At 34.8% G+C, this 14,514-nt stretch overlaps 4 non-coding genes across 4 annotated transcripts; all 4 read left to right on the top strand.

Moving 5' to 3' along the window:
• Positions 1-412: 412 nt before the first annotated feature.
• Positions 413-486, top strand: TRNAS-ACU (transfer RNA serine (anticodon ACU)). The gene has a single exon. It is a non-coding gene; the product is annotated as a tRNA-Ser (tRNA).
• A 2,265-nt stretch (positions 487-2,751) lies between these two features.
• On the top strand, positions 2,752-2,825 carry TRNAS-ACU (transfer RNA serine (anticodon ACU)). The gene has a single exon. It is a non-coding gene; the product is annotated as a tRNA-Ser (tRNA).
• A 1,097-nt stretch (positions 2,826-3,922) lies between these two features.
• Positions 3,923-3,996, top strand: TRNAS-ACU (transfer RNA serine (anticodon ACU)). The gene has a single exon. It is a non-coding gene; the product is annotated as a tRNA-Ser (tRNA).
• Positions 3,997-7,431: 3,435 nt separating this feature from the next.
• Positions 7,432-7,505, top strand: TRNAS-ACU (transfer RNA serine (anticodon ACU)). The gene has a single exon. It is a non-coding gene; the product is annotated as a tRNA-Ser (tRNA).
• Positions 7,506-14,514: the final 7,009 nt, after the last annotated feature.

The following is a 14,514-nucleotide window of genomic DNA, read 5'->3' as shown; positions in this document are numbered from 1 at the left end:
AAATTAAGTGGATTTTTTAAAGAAAACTATACTGTCAATATACTATTAAAACAAATTAAAATGGTAAAAGTTATTGTACTTTAAGTAAAAATAAAAGAGCAAAAATATCAATCCCAGTTTTGATTACTTAAATAAACAAAAAAAAATGCATATAGCAAAGGATAGTTTCAATCTGCCTACCTCTGGGTTATGGGCCCAGCATGCTTCCATTGCAGTACTCTGCAGCACATGTAAGTGCAAGAGATCCTGAAGCACTCACTCATCATGGGAAAGTACCAATGTGTTTCTTCGTTGGTTGATGGAAGAAACATCTTACAAAAACTCTCCAGATTATTGACTTTTTAAAGTTTTTCTAGGAAACGTTCTAGATGTATGCTTATTAGCCTTTGTCAGTATGTACTTTTTGCAAAGTGTCTCTGTGGCGCAATTGGTTAGTGTGTCTGGCTACTAACCAAAAGGTTGGTGGTTCAATCCCACCCAGGGATGTAATTGACCTTGTTATCAGATTTTGGTGATTTTTAAGTAGACAAGTCAAAATTTCAATCCCCCTGTTATGGTGTAGGGTACCTGGCCTTCTCTGATGTAATCAGAGTTAGATTTGATTCATTGATTTTATAAAAACAGCTAGGAAGCACAATTTAGCAGTGGGTTGCAGAGAAAAAGAAATATGCTGGCAAAAAAAATCCAATTGAGTGATGAAACAGCTCTTCGTTTTCTGGCTTTATTTTTATGCTAACAAATTTGTTCTCTGAAAAGTGTCCACAAAGCCAAGTCTCTGATTAACACCTTTGTAGGGATGGTTTTTCACCTATTACTAAATTAAACTTGCTTCATTGGAAAGGCAGCAAGATGCATCCTCATTTCAATTTCTACTGAAATAATACAGGTTGACACCAGGAAACATTAACGCCACTGCATCCTTACTGCTTTCTCATGTGGAAGTCTGTTTAATGTGAAAACAAGGTGATATCTAATTAGCACACAGGTAAGGAATTAAGAAAATCTTTATTTAAGGGTGAAGATGTTTCTCACAAAATCGTTGCCCCAATGCATCATTGAAATTCAAGCTGGAAAAATGATTTTAATATATCACTTGTACATTTTGTATTGCTCTTCTGGTGACAATGTAGTTTGTTTTTGTCAATTACCCTTTTAATAATAGGGTAAAGAAAATTAAGTGGATTTTTTAAAGAAAACTATACTGTCAATATACTATTCAAAGAAATTAAAATGGTAAAAGTTATTGTACTTTAAGTAAAAATAAAAGAGCAAAAATATCAATCCCAGTTTTGATTACTTAAATTAACAAAAAAAATGCATATAGCAAAGGATAGTTTCAATCTGCCTACCTCTGGGTTATGGGCCCAGCATGCTTCCATTGCAGTACTCTGCTGCACATGTAAGTGCAAGAGATCCTGAAGCACTCACTCATCATGGGAAAGTACCAATGTGTTTCTTCATTGGTTGATGGAAGAAACATCTTACAAAAACTCTCCAGATTATTGACTTTTTAAAGTTTTTCTAGGAAACGTTCTAGATGTATGCTTATTAGACTTTGTCAGTATGTACTTTTTGCAAAGTGTCTCTGTGGCGCAATCGGTTAGTGTGTCTGGCTACTAACCGAAAGGTTGGTGGTTCAATCCCAACCAGGGACGTAATTGACCTTGTTATCAGATTTTGGTGATCTTTAAGTAGACAAGTCAAAATTTCAAACCCCCTGTTATGGTGTAGGGTACCTGGCCTTCTCTGATGTAATCAGAGTTAGATTTGATTCAGTGATTTAATAAAAACAGCTAGGAAGCACAATTTAGCAGTGGGTTGCAGAGAAAAAGAAATATGCTGGCAAAAAAAATCCAATTGAGTGTTTAAACAGGTCTTCATTTTCTGGCTTTATTTTTATGCTAACAAATTTGTTCTTTGAAAAGTGTCCACAAAGCCAAGTCTCTGATTAACACCTTTGTAGGGATGGTTTTTCACCTATTACTAAATTAAACTTGCTTCATTGGAAAGGCAGCAAGATGCATCCTCATTTCAATGTCTACTGAAATAATACAGGTTGACACCAGGAAACATTAACGCCACTGTATCCTTGCTGCTTTCTCATGTGGAAGTCTGTTTAATGTGAAAACAAGGTGATATCTAATTAGCACACAGGTAAGGAATTAAGAAAATCTTTATTTAAGGGTGAAGATGTTTCTCACAAAATCGTTGCCCCAATGCATCATTGAAATTCAAGCTGGAAAGATGATTTTAATATATCACTTGTACATTTTGTATTGCTCTTCTGGTGACAATGTAGTTTGTTTTTGTCAATTACCATTTTAATAATAGGGTAAAGAAAATTGAGTGGATTTTTGAAAGAAAACAATACTGTCAATATACTATTAAAACAAATTAAAATGGTAAAAGTTATTGTACTTTAAGTAAAAATAAAAGAGCCAAAATATCAATCCCAGTTTTGATTACTTAAATAAACAAAAAAAAATGCATATAGCAAAGGATAGTTTCAATCTGCCTACCTCTGGGTTATGGGCCCAGCATGCTTCCATTGCAGTACTCTGCAGCACATGTAAGTGCAAGAGATCCTGAAGCACTCACTCATCATGGGAAAGTACCAATGTGTTTCTTCGTTGGTTGATGGAAGAAACATCTTACAAAAACTCTCCAGATTATTGACTTTTTAAAGTTTTTCTAGGAAACGTTCTAGATGTATGCTTATTAGCCTTTGTCAGTATGTACTTTTTGCAAAGTGTCTCTGTGGCGCAATTGGTTAGTGTGTCTGGCTACTAACCAAAAGGTTGGTGGTTCAATCCCACCCAGGGATGTAATTGACCTTGTTATCAGATTTTGGTGATTTTTAAGTAGACAAGTCAAAATTTCAATCCCCCTGTTATGGTGTAGGGTACCTGGCCTTCTCTGATGTAATCAGAGTTAGATTTGATTCATTGATTTTATAAAAACAGCTAGGAAGCACAATTTAGCAGTGGGTTGCAGAGAAAAAGAAATATGCTGGCAAAAAAAATCCAATTGAGTGATGAAACAGCTCTTCGTTTTCTGGCTTTATTTTTATGCTAACAAATTTGTTCTCTGAAAAGTGTCCACAAAGCCAAGTCTCTGATTAACACCTTTGTAGGGATGGTTTTTCACCTATTACTAAATTAAACTTGCTTCATTGGAAAGGCAGCAAGAAGCATCCTCATTTCAATGTCTACTGAAATAATACAGGTTGACACCAGGAAACATTAACGCCACTGCATCCTTGCTGCTTTCTCATGTAGAAGTCTGTTTAATGTGAAAACAAGGTGATATCTAATTAGCACACAGGTAAGGAATTAAGAAAATCTTTATTTAAGGGTGAAGATGTTTCTCACAAAATCGTTGCCCCAATGCATCATTGAAATTCAAGATGGAAAGATGATTTTAATATATCACTTGTACATTTTGTATTGCTCTTCTGGTGACTATGTAGTTTGTTTTTGTCAATTACCCTTTTATTAATAGGGTAAAGAAAATTAAGTGGATTTTTTAAAGAAAACTATACTGTCAATATACTATTAAAACAAATTAAAATGGTAAAAGTTATTGTACTTTAAGTAAAAATAAAAGAGCAAAAATATCAATCCCAGTTTTGATTACTTAAATTAACAAAAAAAAAATGCATATAGCAAAGGATAGTTTCAATCTGCCTACCGCTGGGTTATGGGCCCAGCATGCTTCCATTGCAGTACTCTGCTGCACATGTAAGTGCAAGAGATCCTGAAGCACTCACTCATCATGGGAAAGTACCAATGTGTTTCTTCGTTGGTTGATGGAAGAAACATCTTACAAAAACTCTCCAGATTATTGACTTTTTAAAGTTTTTCTAGGAAACGTTCCAGAAGTATGCTTATTAGCCTTTGTCAGTATGCACTTTTTACAAAGTGTCTCTGTGGCGCAATCGGTTAGTGTGTCTGGCTACTAACCGAAAGGTTGGTGGTTCAATCCCACCCAGGGACGTAATTGACCTTGTTATCAGATTTTGGTGATCTTTAAGTAGACAAGTCAAAATTTCAAACCCCCCGTTATGGTGTAGGGTACCTGGCCTTCTCTAATGTAATCAGAGTTAGATTTGATTCAGTGATTTTATAAAAACAGATAGGAAGCACAATTTAGCAGTGGGTTGCAGAGAAAAAGAAATATGCTGGCAAAAAAAATCCAATTGAGTGATTAAACAGCTCTTCATGTTCTGGCTTTATTTTTATGCTAACAAATTTGTTCTCTGAAAAGTGTCCACAAAGCCAAGTCTCTGATTAACACCTTTGTAGGGATGGTTTTTCACCTATTACTAAATTAAACTTGCTTCATTGGAAAGGCAGCAAGATGCATCCTCATTTCAATTTCTACTGAAATAATACAGGTTGACACCAGGAAACATTAACGCCACTGCATCCTTACTGCTTTCTCATGTGGAAGTCTGTTTAATGTGAAAACAAGGTGATATCTAATTAGCACACAGGTAAGGAATTAAGAAAATCTTTATTTAAGGGTGAAGATGTTTCTCACAAAATCGTTGCCCCAATGCATCATTGAAATTCAAGCTGGAAAAATGATTTTAATATATCACTTGTACATTTTGTATTGCTCTTCTGGTGACAATGTAGTTTGTTTTTGTCAATTACCCTTTTAATAATAGGGTAAAGAAAATTAAGTGGATTTTTTAAAGAAAACTATACTGTCAATATACTATTCAAAGAAATTAAAATGGTAAAAGTTATTGTACTTTAAGTAAAAATAAAAGAGCAAAAATATCAATCCCAGTTTTGATTACTTAAATTAACAAAAAAAATGCATATAGCAAAGGATAGTTTCAATCTGCCTACCTCTGGGTTATGGGCCCAGCATGCTTCCATTGCAGTACTCTGCTGCACATGTAAGTGCAAGAGATCCTGAAGCACTCACTCATCATGGGAAAGTACCAATGTGTTTCTTCATTGGTTGATGGAAGAAACATCTTACAAAAACTCTCCAGATTATTGACTTTTTAAAGTTTTTCTAGGAAACGTTCTAGATGTATGCTTATTAGACTTTGTCAGTATGTACTTTTTGCAAAGTGTCTCTGTGGCGCAATCGGTTAGTGTGTCTGGCTACTAACCGAAAGGTTGGTGGTTCAATCCCAACCAGGGACGTAATTGACCTTGTTATCAGATTTTGGTGATCTTTAAGTAGACAAGTCAAAATTTCAAACCCCCTGTTATGGTGTAGGGTACCTGGCCTTCTCTGATGTAATCAGAGTTAGATTTGATTCAGTGATTTAATAAAAACAGCTAGGAAGCACAATTTAGCAGTGGGTTGCAGAGAAAAAGAAATATGCTGGCAAAAAAAATCCAATTGAGTGTTTAAACAGGTCTTCATTTTCTGGCTTTATTTTTATGCTAACAAATTTGTTCTTTGAAAAGTGTCCACAAAGCCAAGTCTCTGATTAACACCTTTGTAGGGATGGTTTTTCACCTATTACTAAATTAAACTTGCTTCATTGGAAAGGCAGCAAGATGCATCCTCATTTCAATGTCTACTGAAATAATACAGGTTGACACCAGGAAACATTAACGCCACTGTATCCTTGCTGCTTTCTCATGTGGAAGTCTGTTTAATGTGAAAACAAGGTGATATCTAATTAGCACACAGGTAAGGAATTAAGAAAATCTTTATTTAAGGGTGAAGATGTTTCTCACAAAATCGTTGCCCCAATGCATCATTGAAATTCAAGCTGGAAAGATGATTTTAATATATCACTTGTACATTTTGTATTGCTCTTCTGGTGACAATGTAGTTTGTTTTTGTCAATTACCATTTTAATAATAGGGTAAAGAAAATTGAGTGGATTTTTGAAAGAAAACAATACTGTCAATATACTATTAAAACAAATTAAAATGGTAAAAGTTATTGTACTTTAAGTAAAAATAAAAGAGCCAAAATATCAATCCCAGTTTTGGATTACTTTAATTAACAAAAAAAAATGCATATAGCAGAGGATAGTTTCAATCTGCCTACCGCTGGGTTATGGGCCCAGCATGCTTCCATTGCTGTACTCTGCTGCACATGTAAGTGCAAGAGATCCTGAAGCACTCACTCATCATGGGAAAGTACCAATGTGTTTCTTCATTGGTTGATAGAAGAAACATCTTACAAAAACTCTCCAGATTATTGACTTTTTAAAGTTTTTCTAGGAAACGTTCTAGATGTATGCTTATTAGACTTTGTCAGTATGTACTTTTTGCAAAGTGTCTCTGTGGCGCAATCGGTTAGTGTGTCCGGCTACTAACCAAAAGGTTGGTGGTTCAATCCTAACAAGGGACGTAATTGACCTTGTTATCAGATTTTGGTGATCTTTAAGTAGACAAGTCAAAATGTCAAACCCCCTGTTTGGTGTAGGGTACCTGGCCTTCTCTGATGTAATCAGAGTTAGATTTGATTCAGTGATTTTATAAAAACAGCTAGGAAGCTCAATTTAGCAGTGGGTTGCAGAGAAAAAGAAATATGCTGGCAAAAAAAATCCAATTGAGTGATTAAACAGCTCTTCATTTTCTGGCTTTATTTTTATGCTAACAAATTTGTTCTTTGAAAAGTGTCCACAAAGCCAAGTCTCTGATTAACACCTTTGTAGGGATGGTTTTTCACCTATTACTAAATTAAACTTGCTTCATTGGAAAGGCAGCAAGATGCATCCTCATTTCAATGTCTACTGAAATAATACAGGTTGACACCAGGAAACATTAACGCCACTGCATCCTTGCTGCTTTCTCATGTAGAAGTCTGTTTAATGTGAAAACAAGGTGATATCTAATTAGCACACAGGTTAGGAATTAAGAAAATCTTTATTTAAGGGTGAAGATGTTTCTCACAAAATTGTTGCCCCAATGCATCATTGAAATTCAAGCTGGAAAGATGATTTTAATATATCACTTGTACATTTTGTATTGCTCTTCTGGTGACAATGTAGTTTGTTTTTGTCAATTACCCTTTTAATAATAGGGTAAAGAAAATTAAGTGGATTTTTTAAAGAAAACTATACTGTCAATATACTATTAAAACAAGTTAAAATGGTAAACGTTATTGTACTTTAAGTAAAGATAAAAGAGCAAAAATATCAATCCCAGTTTTGATTACTTAAATTAACAAAAAAAAATGCATATAGCAAAGGATAGTTTCAATCTGCCTACCTCTGGGTTATGGGCCCAGCATGCTTCCATTGCAGTACTCTGCTGCACATGTAAGTGCAAGAGATCCTGAAGCACTCACTCATCATGGGAAAGTACCAATGTGTTTCTTCGTTGGTTGATGGAAGAAACATCTTACAAAAACTCTCCAGATTATTGACTTTTTAAAGTTTTTCTAGGAAACGTTCTAGATGTATGCTTATTAGCCTTTGTCAGTATGTTCTTTTTGCAAAGTGTCTCTGTGGCGCAATCGGTTAGTGTGTCTGGCTACTAACCAAAAGGTTGGTGGTTCAATCCCACCCAGGGATGTAATTGACCTTGTTATCAGATTTTGGTGATCTTTAAGTAGACAAGTCAAAATTTCAAACCCCCTCTTATGGTGTAGGGTACCTGGCCTTCTCTGATGTAATCAGAGTTAGATTTGATTCAGTGATTTTATAAAAACAGCTAGGAAGCACAATTTAGCAGTGGGTTGCAGAGAAAAAGAAATATGCTGGCAAAAAAAATCCAATTGAGTGATGAAACAGCTCTTCATTTTCTGGCTTTATTTTTATGCTAACAAATTTGTTCTCTGAAAAGTGTCCACAAAGCCAAGTCTCTGATTAACACCTTTGTAGGGATGGTTTTTCACCTATTACTAAATTAAACTTGCTTCATTGGAAAGGCAGCAAGATGCATCCTCATTTCAATGTCTACTGAAATAATACAGGTTGACACCAGGAAACATTAACGCCACTGCATCCTTGCTGCTTTCTCATGTAGAAGTCTGTTTAATGTGAAAACAAGGTGATATCTAATTAGCACACAGGTAAGGAATTAAGAAAATCTTTATTTAAGGGTGAAGATGTTTCTCACAAAATCGTTGCCCCAATGCATCATTGAAATTCAAGCTGGAAAGATGATTTTAATATATCACTTGTACATTTTGTATTGCTCTTCTGGTGACAATGTAGTTTGTTTTTGTCAATTACCCTTTTAATAATAGGGTAAAGAAAATTAAGTGGATTTTTTTAAGGAAAACTATACTGTCAATATACTATTAAAACAAATTAAAATGGTAAAAGTTATTGTACTTTAAGTAAAAATAAAAGAGCAAAAATATCAATCCCAGTTTTGATTACTTAAATTAACAAAAAAAAAATGCATATAGCAAAGGATAGTTTCAATCTGCCTACCTCTGGGTTATGGGCCCAGCATGCTTCCATTGCAGTACTCTGCTGCACATGTAAGTGCAAGAGATCCTGAAGCACTCACTCATCATGGGAAAGTACCAATGTGTTTCTTCGTTGGTTGATGGAAGAAACATCTTACAAAAACTCTCCAGATTATTGACTTTTTAAAGTTTTTCTAGGAAACGTTCCAGATGTATGCTTATTAGCCTTTGTCAGTATGTACTTTTTACAAAGTGTCTCTGTGGCGCAATCGGTTAGTGTATCCGGCTACTAACCACAAGGTTGGTGGTTCAATCCCACCCAGGGACGTAATTGACCTTGTTATCAGATTTTGGTGATCTTTAAGTAGACAAGTCAAAATTTCAAACCCCCTGTTATGGTGTAGGGTACCTGGCCTTTTCTGATGTAATCAGAGTTAGATGTGATTCAGTGATTTAATAAAAACAGCTAGAAAGCACAATTTAGCAGTGGGTTGCAGAGAAAAAGAAATATGCTGGCAAAAAAAATCCAATTGAGTGATTAAACAGCTCTTCATTTTCTGGCTTTATTTTTATGCTAACAAATTTGTTCTCTGAAAAGTGTCCACAAAGCCAAGTCTCTGATTAACACCTTTGTAGGGATGGTTTTTCACCTATTACTAAATTAAACTTGCTTCATTGGAAAGGCAGCAAGATGCATCCTCATTTCAATGTCTACTGAAATAATACAGGTTGACACCAGGAAACATTAACGCCACTGTATCCTTGCTGCTTTCTCATGTGGAAGTCTGTTTAATGTGAAAACAAGGTGATATCTAATTAGCACACAGGTAAGGAATTAAGAAAATCTTTATTTAAGGGTGAAGATGTTTCTCACAAAATCGTTGCCCCAATGCATCATTGAAATTCAAGCTGGAAAGATGATTTTAATATATCACTTGTACATTTTGTATTGCTCTTCTGGTGACAATGTAGTTTGTTTTTGTCAATTACCATTTTAATAATAGGGTAAAGAAAATTGAGTGGATTTTTGAAAGAAAACAATACTGTCAATATACTATTAAAACAAATTAAAATGGTAAAAGTTATTGTACTTTAAGTAAAAATAAAAAAGCAAAAATATCAATCCCAGTTTTGATTACTAAAATTAACAAAAAAAAATGCATATAGCAGAGGATAGTTTCAATCTGCCTACCTCTGGGTTATGTGCCCAACATGCTTCCATTGCTGTACTCTGCTGCACATGTAAGTGCAATAGATCCTGAAGCACTCACTCATCATGGGAAAGTACCAATGTGTTTCTTCGTTGGTTGATGGAAGAAACATCTTACAAAAACTCTCCAGATTATTGACTTTTTAAAGTTTTTCTAGGAAAAGTTTTAGATGAATGCTTATTAGCCTTAGTCAGTATGTACTTTTGCAAAGTGTCTCTGTGGCGCAATCAGTTAGTGTGTATGGCTATTAACCAAAAGGTTGGTGGTTCAATCCCACCCAGGGACGTAATTGACCTTGTTATCAGATTTTGGTGATCTTTAAGTAGACAAGTCAAAATTTCAAACCCCCTCTTATGGTGTAGGGTACCTGGCCTTCTCTGATGTAATCAGAGTTAGATTTGATTCATTGATTTTATAAAAACAGCTAGGATAGCACAATTTAGCAGTGGGTTGCAGAGAAAAAGAAATATGCTGGCAAAAAAAATCAAATTGAGTGATTAAACAGCTCTTCATTTTCTGGCTTTATTTTTATGCTAACAAATTTGTTCTCTGAAAAGTGTCCACAAAGCCAAGTCTCTGATTAACACCTTTGTAGGGATGGTTTTTCACCTATTACTAAATTAAACTTGCTTCATTGGAAAGATGCATCCTCATTTCAATGTCTACTGAAATAATACAGGTTGACACCAGGAAACATTAACGCCACTGCATCCTTGCTGCTTTCTCATGTAGAAGTCTGTTTAATGTGAAAACAAGGTGATATCTAATTAGCACACAGGTAAGGAATTAAGAAAATCTTTATTTAAGGGTGAAGATGTTTCTCACAAAATCGTTGCCCCAATGCATCATTGAAATTCAAGCTGGAAAGATGATTTTAATATATCACTTGTACATTTTGTATTGCTCTTCTGGTGACAATGTAGTTTGTTTTTGTCAATTACCCTTTTAATAATAGGGTAAAGAAAATTAAGTTGATTTTTTAAAGAAAACTATACTGTCAATATACTATTAAAACAAATTAAAATGGTAAAAGTTATTGTACTTTAAGTAAAAATAAAAGAGCAAAAATATCAATCCCAGTTTTGATTAATTAAATGAACAAAAAAAATGCATATAGCAAAGGATAGTTTCAATCTGCCTACCTCTTGGTTATGGGCCCAGCATGCTTCCATTGCAGTACTCTGCAGCACATGTAAGTGCAAGAGATCCTGAAGCACTCACTCATCATGGGAAAGTACCAATGTGTTTCTTCATTGGTTGATGGAAGAAACATCTTACAAAAACTCTCCAGATTATTGACTTTTTAAAGTTTTTCTAGGAAACGTTCTAGATGTATGCTTATTAGACTTTGTCAGAATGGACTTGTTTGCAAAGTGTCTCTGTGGCGCAATCGGTTAGTGTGTCCGGCTACTAACCAAAAGGTTGGTGGTTCAATCCCAACCAGGGACGTAATTGACCTTGTTATCAGATTTTGGTGATCTTTAAGTAGACAAGTCAAAATTTCAAACCCCCTGTTATGGTGTAGGGTACCTGGCCTTCTCTGATGTAATCAAAGTTAGATTTGATTCAGTGATTTTATAAAAACAGCTAGGAAGCACAATTTAGCAGTGGGTTGCAGAGAAAAAGAAATATGCTGGCAAAAAAAATCAAATTGAGTGATTAAACAGCTCTTCATTTTCTGGCTTTATTTTTATGCTAACAAATTTGTTCTTTGAAAAGTGTCCACAAAGCCAAGTCTCTGATTAACACCTTTGTAGGGATGGTTTTTCACCTATTACTAAATTAAACTTGCTTCATTGGAAAGGCAGCAAGATGCATCCTCATTTCAATGTCTACTGAAATAATACAGGTTGACACCAGGAAACATTAACGCCACTGTATCCTTGCTGCTTTCTCATGTGGAAGTCTGTTTAATGTGAAAACAAGGTGATATCTAATTAGCACACAGGTAAGGAATTAAGAAAATCTTTATTTAAGGGTGAAGATGTTTCTCACAAAATCGTTGCCCCAATGCATCATTGAAATTCAAGCTGGAAAGATGATTTTAATATATCACTTGTACATTTTGTATTGCTCTTCTGGTGACAATGTAGTTTGTTTTTGTCAATTACCATTTTAATAATAGGGTAAAGAAAATTAAGTGGATTTTTAAAAGAAAACAATACTGTCAATATACTATTAAAACAAATTAAAATGGTAAAAGTTATTGTACTTTAAGTAAAAATAAAAGAGCCAAAATATCAATCCCAGTTTTGGATTACTTTAATTAACAAAAAAAAATGCATATAGCAGAGGATAGTTTCAATCTGCCTACCGCTGGGTTATGGGCCCAGCATGCTTCCATTGCTGTACTCTGCTGCACGTGTAAGTGCAAGAGATCCTGAAGCACTCACTCATCATGGGAAAGTACCAATGTGTTTCTTCGTTGGTTGATGGAAGAAACATCTTACAAAAACTCTCCAGATTATTGACTTTTTAAAGTTTTTCTAGGAAACGTTTTAGATGAATGCTTATTAGCCTTTGTCAGTATGGACTTTTGCAAAGTGTCTCTGTGGCGCAATCAGAATGTGTGCACGGCTATTAACCAAAAGGTTGGTGGTTCAATCCCACCCAGGGACGTAATTGACCTTGTTATCAGATTTTGGTGATCTTTAAGTAGACAAGTCAAAATTTCAAATCCCCCTGTTCTGGTGTAGGGTACCTGGCCTTCTCTGATGTAATCAGAGTTAGATTTGATTCAGTGATTTTATAAAAACAGCTAGGAAGCACAATTTAGCAGTGGGTTGCAGAGAAAAAGAAATATGCTGGCAAAAAAAATCCAATTGAGTGATTAAACAGCTCTTCATTTTCTGGCTTTATTTTTATGCTAACAAATTTGTTCTTTGAAAAGTGTCCACAAAGCCAAGTCTCTGATTAACACCTTTGTAAGGATGGTTTTTAACCTATTACTAAATTAAACTTGCTTCATTGGAAAGGCAGCAAGATGCATCCTCATTTCAATGTCTACTGAAATAATACAGGTTGACACCAGGAAACATTAACGCCACTGCATCCTTGCTGCTTTCTCATGTGGAAGTCTGTTTAATGTGAAAACAAGGTGATATCTAATTAGCACACAGGTAAGGAATTAAGAAAATCTTTATTTAAGGGTGAAAATGTTTCTCACAAAATCGTTGCCCCAATGCATCATTGAAATTCAAGCTGGAAATATGATTTTAATATATCACTTGTACATTTTGCATTGCTCTTCTGGTGACAATGTAGTTTGTTTTTGTCAATTACCATTTTAATAATAGGGTAAAGAAAATTAAGTGGATTTTTGAAAGAAAACAATACTGTCAATATACTATTAAAACAAATTAAAATGGTAAAAGTTATTGTACTGTAAGTAAAAATAAAAGAGCCAACATATCAATCCCAGTTTTGGAATACTTTAATTAACAAAAACAAATGCATATAGCAGAGGATAGTTTCAATCTGCCTACCTCTGGGTTATGTGCTCAGCATGCTTCCATTGCTGTACTCTGCTGCACATGTAAGTGCAATAGATCCTGAAGCACTCACTCATCATGGGAAAGTACCAATGTGTTTCTTCGTTGGTTGATGGAAGAAACATCTTACAAAAACTCTCCAGATTATTGACTTTTTAAAGTTTTTCTAGGAAACGTTTTAGATGAATGCTTATTAGCCTTTGTCAGCATGTACTTTTGCAAAGTGTCTCTGTGGCGCAATCAGTTAGTGTGCACGGCTATTAACCAAAAGGTTGGTGGTTCAATCCCACCCAGGGACGTAATTGACCTTGTTATCAGATTTTGGTGATCTTTAAGTAGACAAGTCAAAATTTCAAATCCCCCTGTTCTGGTGTAGGGTACCTGGCCTTCTCTGATGTAATCAGATTTAATTCAGTGATTTTATAAAAACAGCTAGGAAGCACAATTTAGCAGTGGGTTGCAGAGAAAAAGAAATATGCTGGCAAAAAAAATCCAATTGAGTGATTAAACAGCTCTTCATTTTCTGGCTTTATTTTTATGCTAACAAATTTGTTCTTTGAAAAGTGTCCACAAAGCCAAGTCTCTGATTAACACCTTTGTAAGGATGGTTTTTAACCTATTACTAAATTAAACTTGCTTCATTGGAAAGGCAGCAAGATGCATCCTCATTTCAATGTCTACTGAAATAATACAGGTTGACACAAGGAAACATTAACGCCACTGCATCCTTGCTGCTTTCTCATGTGGAAGTCTGTTTAATGTGAAAACAAGGTGATATCTAATTAGCACACAGGTAAGGAATTAAGAAAATCTTTATTTAAGGGTGAAAATGTTTCTCACAAAATCGTTGCCCCAATGCATCATTGAAATTCAAGCTGGAAATATGATTTTAATATATCACTTGTACATTTTGTATTGCTCTTCTGGTGACAATGTAGTTTGTTTTTGTCAATTACCATTTTAATAATAGGGTAAAGAAAATTAAGTGGATTTTTGAAAGAAAACAATACTTTCAATATACTATTAAAACAAATTAAAATGGTAAAAGTTATTGTACTTTAATGAAAAATAAAAGAGCAAAAATATCAATCCCAGTTTTGGATTACTTTAATTAACAAAAAAAATGCATATAGCAGAGGATAGTTTTAATCTGCCTACCTCTGGGTTACGGGCCCAGCATGCTTCCATTGCAGTACTCTGCTGCACATGTAAGTGCAAGAGATCCTGAAGCACTCACTCATCATGGGAAAGTACCAATGTGTTTCTTCGTTGGTGGATGGAAGAAACATCTTACAAAAACTCTCCAGATTATTGACTTTTTAAAGTTTTTCTAGGAAACATTTTAGATGAATGCTTATTAGTCTTTGTCAGTATGCACTTTTTGCAAAGTGTCTCTGTGGCGCAATCGGTTAGTGTGTCCGGCTACTAACCAAAAGGTTGGTGGTTCAATCCCACCCAGGGAC

Source organism: Pseudophryne corroboree, unplaced genomic scaffold (assembly GCF_028390025.1).
Source record: "Pseudophryne corroboree isolate aPseCor3 unplaced genomic scaffold, aPseCor3.hap2 scaffold_844, whole genome shotgun sequence".
NCBI lineage: Eukaryota > Metazoa > Chordata > Amphibia > Anura > Myobatrachidae > Pseudophryne > Pseudophryne corroboree.
Note: the sequence above shows the minus strand (reverse complement) of the source record. Positions and strands in the feature narration are given on the sequence as shown.